The sequence below is a fragment of the Schistocerca serialis genome, chromosome 1 (genome assembly GCF_023864345.2).
Source record: "Schistocerca serialis cubense isolate TAMUIC-IGC-003099 chromosome 1, iqSchSeri2.2, whole genome shotgun sequence".
Classification (NCBI taxonomy): domain Eukaryota; kingdom Metazoa; phylum Arthropoda; class Insecta; order Orthoptera; family Acrididae; genus Schistocerca; species Schistocerca serialis.
In genome coordinates, this window is record NC_064638.1 from 831238509 (window position 1) to 831247895 (window position 9387).

The window sequence follows — 9387 nt, forward strand, 5'->3', positions numbered from 1 at the left end:
GTGCTCTTTTTAATTTTTGGAATGGAAGTTATGTCAAATGGACTTGTCTCAGAAGATGTGATGCTCTGAGGATCTTCAAGTGTAACTGATGATAGAAGAACACCCAGGCTTTTCGAAGTTTCTGGTTGATTTATGTCACCACATTCTTCTCTGTCCTCTGAAAACCCCTGATTTCCTGCTAATTGTTTGTTTGACGCGGCTTCATAGGAAGATGAATCTCGTTTTCTATTGGTTTCTTCAATGTATTCAGGATCTGAGAACAGGTTTTTGTTCAACGAGTATATTCCTGTTGCTTTAAATCCATTAATTGCTATTTGGGGCTGTTTGGCATCTAATATAGGCTTTCCCAAAGATTTCCATTACATCATAAGCACTGACGGCACCTTAATTGTGCCTTAACCACTGCCTAATTTCCTCACTGTAGTAAACTTTGAGACAACCCATGAAAGTCTTGTCCAAAGGTTGTAGTTTGTGTGAGCAGTGAGGTGGCAATGAGACAATGGTGACATGATTTTATTTTAAGTCGATCACATCAATATTCTGCGTGTGGCTAAAATGGCCATCCCAGAGCAACAGCACAGGTTTTTCCTCTGTAGGTTTGGCGAATTCAATAAAGCGTCGAAGCCACTGAGTAAATAAGTTGATTTGAATCCAATCTGAAGGGTGTGCTGCAAAGATTGTTCCTGCTGGAGCACCTTTTTTCAACTGTTCACTCATATTTTTCCTCAGAAAAATCACTAAATGAGGCACGAGTTATCCACTAGCACTCATGCAAGCAACGATTGTTGTAAGAGCTCCACATTCTCCAGATGTTAAGGAGGCTATCTGCTTTTTACCTTTAAGGCCAATTACCTTTGCTACTTTTGACTGTACCACAGTAATGCCACACTCATCAACGTTGTGAATTCTGTAAGGTGTGAATTTAAACCTGTCATAAAGATTTTCCAGAAGGTTTTGGAATTTCTCTGTGTTTTCCTTGCTAAATCCACAAGCCCTAACATAGGATGTCCCAGTAGGCTTCCTCTCTGGTAGTTTATCTTTGTGGTGCTTAAGAAATAGCTTACCCCATTTTTTCCCAGCAATTTCATCTTTGAAAGGATGCTCAATGTCATTTCGCTCTGCCAGTTGCACGGCCATTCTTCGTAAGTCGTTACGAGTAAGCCCGAAGAAAGATGCTTCCATAGGAAGACAATAGTGAACAAGTTTATCCTCAAGTTTTTTACCCAAAGCTGTAGGTCTACCTCTATTGGCTTTTGGCACTTCCTCAGGTGTGCTGTGCTTTATGTTGGACAACCTCATGACTGTTGTTTCCAGAACATTAAACACTTTACTGGCCTTCTTCCAACCCATCTTCTTTTTCCAAACAGCGTCAATAGCTTTAGTCATTTTAGAGGGATGCCACTTTCTTTGGTCAACCTTCCCCATTCTCTTGGAATCTGAAACACAATTCCAACAGAATAAGAGTGTGCACAAATACAGGTAGACTTCAAACATGAATGTATAAGGGGTCCAGTTTAGGCAACCAAGTGGGGTCCAGTTTTGGCAACTATAGTCTACATTTTGTTAACGGCATCAATTTTTAACCAAACATCTAAATGAACCGGTTTAGTGATAAACAAAGACCTTGAACCTTACCATTTAAGAATATATACAGGTCGAAACGCTTACCTTCCTATATCTTGGAGAAATAACGAAAAATGTAGCATGATGCGAAAACTTCAACCACTGGCAGAATACGTAATGGCGTACAGACGAACTATGAGTGAAGTGGGCGGCTGGTGCGCTCCACTACATACGGGTAGAGGCGTAAGTTAGCGTTTACACTTCGTGCCGCTAGAGTTCAGGAGACTGCAGAACCAGGAGACTAGGAGGTCCACCTTATGGGAGGGGTCCGCTTTCAGGCACTTTCCTCTACATATCAACAATCCACTGCAAAAATAATTTGTGTGACTTATGCAAAAGATCAAAATCATCTCTGATTGAAATAATTTCGACACTGTCTCGGAGTGGGTTATTTGGTGTATTATGGAACAAATTACTAAGAAACCCCGTATTTCTACTAGGAAATAATAAATGGATAAACTAATGAACCCAATGAAGAATCTAAAACAGGGATGTTTTGGACTGTACCAGAGATTTTTAGCTTTTTTTTTTTTTTTTTTTTTTTTTTTAATAGAAGACACCATACTTCTTTTACATGGTGGCTCGTCATCCAAAGTGATAAAAATAGAGACCAAATCAGTTTGAATTGCGTCATTGAAACACTGGAGGACTAAATTTTTACTGATGTAATACCCATACAAACAGGAACTTACTTCAGATTTTGTGGTGAGAGCAGCAAATGAACACAAAGTTAGTTTCGTTTACTCTGTCTGTCATACAAAAATATGCGAAACCGACACCATTAAACAATGTTATGTACAGTCTGTGTTGCCCCCCCCCCCCCAAAGACTTCATTACTATGAAGTTTTGTTTTCCATTGCTGACATCACTGACCTAGAAGTAGTGACATTGTAGCTGCCTGGTATAAATGTGTTACTGCAAAAGAACCATACGCAAAATTTAAACATGAACGTTCCTAGAATGTGATTTCACGTAACGTTGTTACTATCTGGTGTTATTTTTATCGTAACACCTGGTCGGTCTGCGGGATGGAGCATGGTAGCAATGTGAGAAACACTGGAAAATTTTTCTCTTGTGTGATTTTTTTTCCTTTTAACTCTCTTAACGGCTACGTGCATATGTAAAGTTTTTGTCCATATCTATGGCAAAGTACCATTCGAATTACATTAGTATCATTGGCCTCTTTGTATAGTTAATGTTAAAATCGGTTCTCCAAGATATAGGAAGGTAAGCGTTTCGACCTGTATATATTCTTAAATGGTAAGGTTCAAGGTCTTTGTTTATCACTAAACCGGTTCATTTAGATGTTTGGTTAAAAATTGATGCCGTTAACAAAATGTAGACTATAGTTGCCAAAACTGGACCCCACTTGGTTGCCTAAACTGGATCCCTTATACATTCATGTTTGAAGTCTACCTGTATTTGTGCACACTCTTTCAGTTTTTGATGTTAAGGTACCGTATTAATATTATGCATCTACAGATGTGAATTGATTGTTACACCACATTATATAAATGTAAGCCGCTTCATATCAATAATTTTGTATAAAACTTCAGTGTTCTTGCTCCTGAGGAGAATGGGGAGAATTATCTCTTCACCTGACATAAAACATCAGATGGCTGTTTACTTAGTATCGTATGCACTTGCATTCCATTGATCATAGTAAATTATCTAAAAAGAGGAATCTTTATTTCATAATACGTTAAAGTTTGTCCCAATTTCTTTTTTGAGTAGAGTAGGTGAAGAATAAATACTTCTTTGCGTATCTGAGAGTTGTTATCGATCTCAGTTATCTTAACGTTTCTCACATGTACGATATACGCTGGGTATTTCCTGATTTTAGTTGACTTTTCTAAGTCGATTTTTGCGAGATATTAGGTATATTTTGTCGTCAACTGATTAAATGTTTTAAGGGGAGACGGTGGCAGAAATAATGAAAAATTTACAAATTATTTTTGATTGCTTATTTGATAGTAAATATAACTGAGATTATTATCCCAAATTTTTTCCTTGAATTTCGAACTACAAAGGGCATAAAAATATTAAAACCCTAAGCAGTGTAATGCGTCAAGCCTGCTTTTCAATGTACCAAATGGAGGAAAAATTTTATTGCAGAATTTGGCCTGTGAACCTAGAAAATATAGCTTTAGAAGGCTGTGATTTTTTGTTTACATAACAGCAGTGTTGTAAAGAAGGCTATGGAGCCATATTCTGGTTCAATCAGTGTGGTATAGAAGGCTGTGGAATGTTGTAAATAAGTTTTGTGCCGTTCAGTGGAATTTGTGTGACACTTGATTTATTGTGCCATTAGTTGTGAAAGGTTAAATCTGTTGATCCCTTTTTACAATGCCTAGGCCTGGTAAAGTATTTAAAAAATATAGTAAGTCCCATGTTTCCAATATAAAGCGAAAAACTGACATTGAGGTTAGGGTCGGGCCTGCAGGTGCAAACATTAGCTTGTGTCCAAGTGCATCTAAAATAAAACTTGGAACAGGGATTGTGTCAGAAGAAACAATTGGTGACAGAAATACAGGTTTCAGAATTGTGGATCTGGAAATGGAGGCAGAAGCACTTAGAAAAGCCTGCAAGTGCTCTGTTTGTGGAGGAAATGTGGATTTGGTTTATGATTGAAAGAGAGAAGGTCTGGTTTGCACATTGCACATTTTGTGTCAAAACTGTGATGCTGACAGACCATTTAAGACATCAAAGGTCAGTAATAGAATCTATGAAGCCAATATGAGATTTGCTTATGGACTAAGATGTATAGGGATTGGAAGAGATGGTGGGAACCTTTTATATGGTATTTTGAACATGCCTGGTCCTCCCCTAAAATTTTCTGCACTGTCGACACTGGAAAAGTATTAGACTTAGAGGTGATGTCTAAATATTGTTCTGCATGTTCCTTGCACTAGAATATTGATGCAGGTAAAGAAACAGAATGGCAAGAAGCTCATAAAGCTGTCTGTAGCAGAAGTTATGCAGGCTCCAGTGGTGGGATGGAAGCTGCAGGTATGACATTCATTTTCCATAGATCTTTGCAAACGTATGGAGTAAGATACGTACAGTACTTAGGAGATGGAGACTCTAGTGCTTCCAAGAATGTAGTTGAAAGTCAGCCCTATGGAAAAAATTGCACTATTGAGAAACTGGAGTGCTTAGGCCATATTCAGAAGAGGATGGGTGCTCGACTTCGAATACTTGTTGCAGACAATAAAGGCAAGCTACTAGAGGATGGGAAGCCACTGAGAGGTAAAACAGACTAACAAAGAAGAGAATTGACAGCCTACTAGTCTATTATGGTGCTGCAATTAGAAGTAACCTCACAAGATTGGACAGTATGAGGAAAGCCGTATGGGTCATTTGGTTTCATTACTTGTTGACAGACACTACACCTCAACATGGCCTCTGTTCTAATGAATGGTGCAAATTTTTGAAAAGTAAGGAAAGTGGGGAAGCTTATACCCATAAAAATAACCTTCCTTATGAAGTTTCAATGGCCATTAAACCAACTTTTAGAGCACTGGCTTCACCAGAACTGCTAGAAAAATGTCTGCATGGGAAAACACAGAACCCAAATGAAAGTTTCAATGCTCTTATTTGGAAAAGATGTCCAAACACTGTGTTTGTTTCCAATTTGATGGTGAAGATTTCTGCTTTGGGAGCTGCAGCAGTGTTTAATGATGGGAATGTGGCAAGACTTCACATCCTCAGCAAAGTTGGGCTTTACACCTGGAGTCTTCGCTGAGCAGATACTGCAGATCGTCAATAAGCAAAGAATTGCGAAGGCGGAGACTTCAGTCCAGAACATAGGAAAATTGCTAGGGAAAGGAGCAAAGAAGGTAAAAGAGCTGTGGAGGATGATGAGGAAGAAATGGAATATAGATATGGGCAGTTTTAGCTAAGGTATGATAGATTGATTTTTTTTTTTTTTTTTTTTTTTTTTTTTTACATTTCATCCAAACTTTAAAACGATTTTTCTGCAACTTAAGATTTTCTGCTTTCAGGAACACATATATCAGAAACTACTGGCAGGACTGCAATGAAATTTGGCACACCTATTCTTTTACTTTGAAGCAATATTTAAGTGGAACAAAATTTTAATTGAGATATTACACACAGTTTTGTGGTTGATAACATATTGAAAAATTTTCTTGTAAAAAATGTTCGAATCCAAAATATCACAGAAAATAATAGCATTAATTTATCAAAAATTTACTGCAGTTAATTGTACACCTATTAGTGTAGATTATTTTAGCATTATAAAAATTTGCCAACTTTGCCTCGAAATTATGAAAAAGTGTACCTTACAATAAAAATGCAATGAAAAATTCAAAATTATCTTATTGCATTAGATTGTTATTAAAAATTCTGAATTTTTTAAAAATCATATTAGATCTCTATACAAACGTGTGCAAAATTTCAATGAGATTGAACAAAAAATGGCAAAGATATGGATTTACGAAAATATCAGTGCAAGCCTGCCACCGTCTCCCCTTAAGCCCTCACATAAGTCAAGCTATTGTCACTAATTACGCGTCCTACTATAGTAAATACGTGCTCAATGTTTGAAGCTAATCGTCCTTGACATGAATGCAATACATTCTTGCAGTAACCCAGTACAGATCGTACAAGGCATTTATAATATCCTCTTCTGTAAACAAATTGTAGATTCTCAAACTGATTTTACCCTCGGGTGAAGTATGCATAAATTCATTACCACATTTAACATATAAATCGGGTATATCGATTTACTCAGTAATGTCCAAGTCTGTCTTCTATCCAAAGGTTAAAAATAACATTGTGTGTAATAAATTATTTCTAAGACCTTATTGGGCCAATATTTGGGATTCTGAGTATTTTAGTTTATGTAACAATTTATTTCGGGAAAATTAACTCTAGGAAGACTGTTGAGTCGATGTCTTTGTTTAATAGCGACATTTTCCTTGCTTTCTTCATAAGGTTATTTTATTCTTGTGACTTCAGCGTTTTTCCTTACCAGCGTGAAATCCAGGAAAAAGAGGGAACAGTTGTACTGGTATTCAGTTCACCGTTACTCTTAATTGAAATTTCCACACTCAGTGTTAATTCTTTATTTTCTAGAGGTCTTTTTAAGTGGGTAGCACTTCAACATATATTAAGTTACATGATTTTTAGCACACTCATGCTAACAGACATTCTAACACACAAGGTGCATAAAATTTTATTTCTTTGGAAATAATTTTATTTATTAGTCTACACCAATGTTATCTTTTTCAAAAAAATCCCATTCTGTATTATACACTTTTCCAATCTCCGAAGCACTTCTGGGACTGTATCTTTGGGATAGCTAAAGCTCTCTCAGAGATGCGTTTTTAATCTAATTTATGTTTGCGGAACGATGGTTCTTTAAGATTTTCTTCAGTTTTGCGAATAGAAAATGTCACTTGGTGCCAAGTCTGGCGAGCACGCACGATAAACAAGCTCCTCACCAGGCCGTGGAGGCCCAAGAGGTCTCTACTAGCGGCCGTGTCACACTCTGCCGTGCAGCGTTTTGTGTATGCCGTACGGAGGATCACGTGGTCAGCTCGCCGCTCTCCAGGCCGTTTAGCAGACTTTCCAGACCGTGGAGTCTAGTAGCTACCCAGTTGGCATCAAGAGGCTGATCGCACACCGTACCAGCCCTCCCAATAAGGAAAAATCCCTGGCAGCACCGGGAATCGAAACCGCGTCCTCTGCATAGCAGCCGTCTGTACTGACTACTCAGCTACGTAGGCTGACGAATACGGACAATGATAAATCATTAAAGTACTGCCCTTGGCCAAAAATTCACGAACAACGACCGAAGTGTGTGCAGGTCCATTAACGTGATGCAAAAGACATAAATTGTTTCGGCACAATTCCAGGCGTTCTTTTTTTTTTTTTTTTTTTTGGATTGTAAGTATTGTAGCAGCTCCTACTCTTAATTGACCTTGTAGCAAGGACTCGTGGTGCAACCTGCCATTAAAATCGAATAACACAGCGAGCATAACATTCACATTGGATCATACCGTATTTGTCGTGTTTTTTAAGGGTTTGAGGGTTTGTGATCCAGAATGCTTGTGTTGAGACGATTGAACCTCAGTTTAGACGTCATATTCGTAAACCTTTGTTCGTCGCATGTTATGATACGTTTCAGTAGTTTTGTATCATTGCTGACTTCATCGATTGGTGTTGTGCGTCCAAGGTGTTCATCATATTCAACGTCTTTACTGCCTCCATAGACACGATTCATAACATACTCAACAAAAGCAATATTTAACATTCTTAAAACTTTACTGCTGTTTGTTCCGTTGTTATAGCAAGATTTATACAAATTCTCAGATCGAATTTTACACAAAATAATTAATCGCTAGTACTAGGAATCAGAGGTAAGGTAACCTTTTTGACAGTTGACAATATACTAAATACTCGATATGGTTAACACTGTACATGCACTATTCAGATATGTTCATCAACACAATAACGAAAAAAATTGCGCGAATCAGACTAATCCATCAAGATAAATTAAGTAATTCTCCCTACTTTTTGAGCACATCTTGCACACCTTGTTGAATTATTGTTGCTTTGTTATTGACCAGATTTTGTAAATTAAAAAATGAGGCAAGAAAAACATTTTAATCAAATGGAAATGTATTCTGAAGGATGTCGGTGGAGCACTCGTAAAACAAGTCTGATACAGTTCGGGAGCAATTGGTGGTGCATTGTCTTGCTAAATTTACAGGTCGCTCGCGATGTACTGTTGGCGATCAAACTGTTCGCAAAACGGAGCAATCGCCTCCCATATTTTTCTCTGTGCTCGCACCCTGCTATCACCATGTAAGGTATGGATATCATATATGGCAGTTCATCAGTGCAACCAACTTTTTTCCATGCTCCATGTGTCAAAACGCAATATCGTCGCTCCCCGTGATAATGTCTGTGCCCTGTGGTGTGGGGTTAGGAGAGGAGATGGCTCCAGGTGGTAGAGCTGCTTACCGGTGGATATTGTCCTACACTGAATGGACCAGTGATCTGGAGCAGTGCAGCCTGACTGAGTATTGTTAAAACTGCAGTAGCTGATGGCTGTCCCTGTCGCCAATACGTTATGGCCCATGGCGACTGGCTGAAGGCGGTAGCGGTTTACCTCAAATGGTACTTGAGCTACACCCTAAACATTGGGTTAGTGGAAACCCCGCTGCCTCCCGCACCATCTCGGAGATGGAGTGTGTAGAGCATCAGGCTCCCACAATCTAGACGCCAGCACGCTAGCACATATCGCACGTCTAGCCTACCTGACAACATCCCAGTTATGTAATTCGCTGAACTATTCCATTCGTCCTGCTGAGATGAGTGTTCCCTCTCTGTGGAATGGTATAGATCTCTAATTTAGTTGTTCAGGAATTTATGAGAGGATATATTAATCGGAATACAGCTTCTCAATACTTATAAAAGTACCACATTGTGCATGTCGGCCAACTACGTAGGATTTATTCTTAACGGCGTAGATCGTAAAATGACTTTCAGACTGTGGAATACTAATTTCAGATATTAATTGTTATGAAAAGTCTCAAAACTTTCTTGGTTGCTATTACTAGAGAGATTGAACTCCTCACCTGCCATAAGAATAAAGAATTTTGTCCCTGAACGTCTGCATTTGTACCCTGTAAGTAATGGTGAAGTGACTGAGAAATTGAATTTACTTTTCCATACATAGTAACACTTTATCCCTGTCTGATTCTCGAGTGGATGTGAAGAAACTGGCTTATC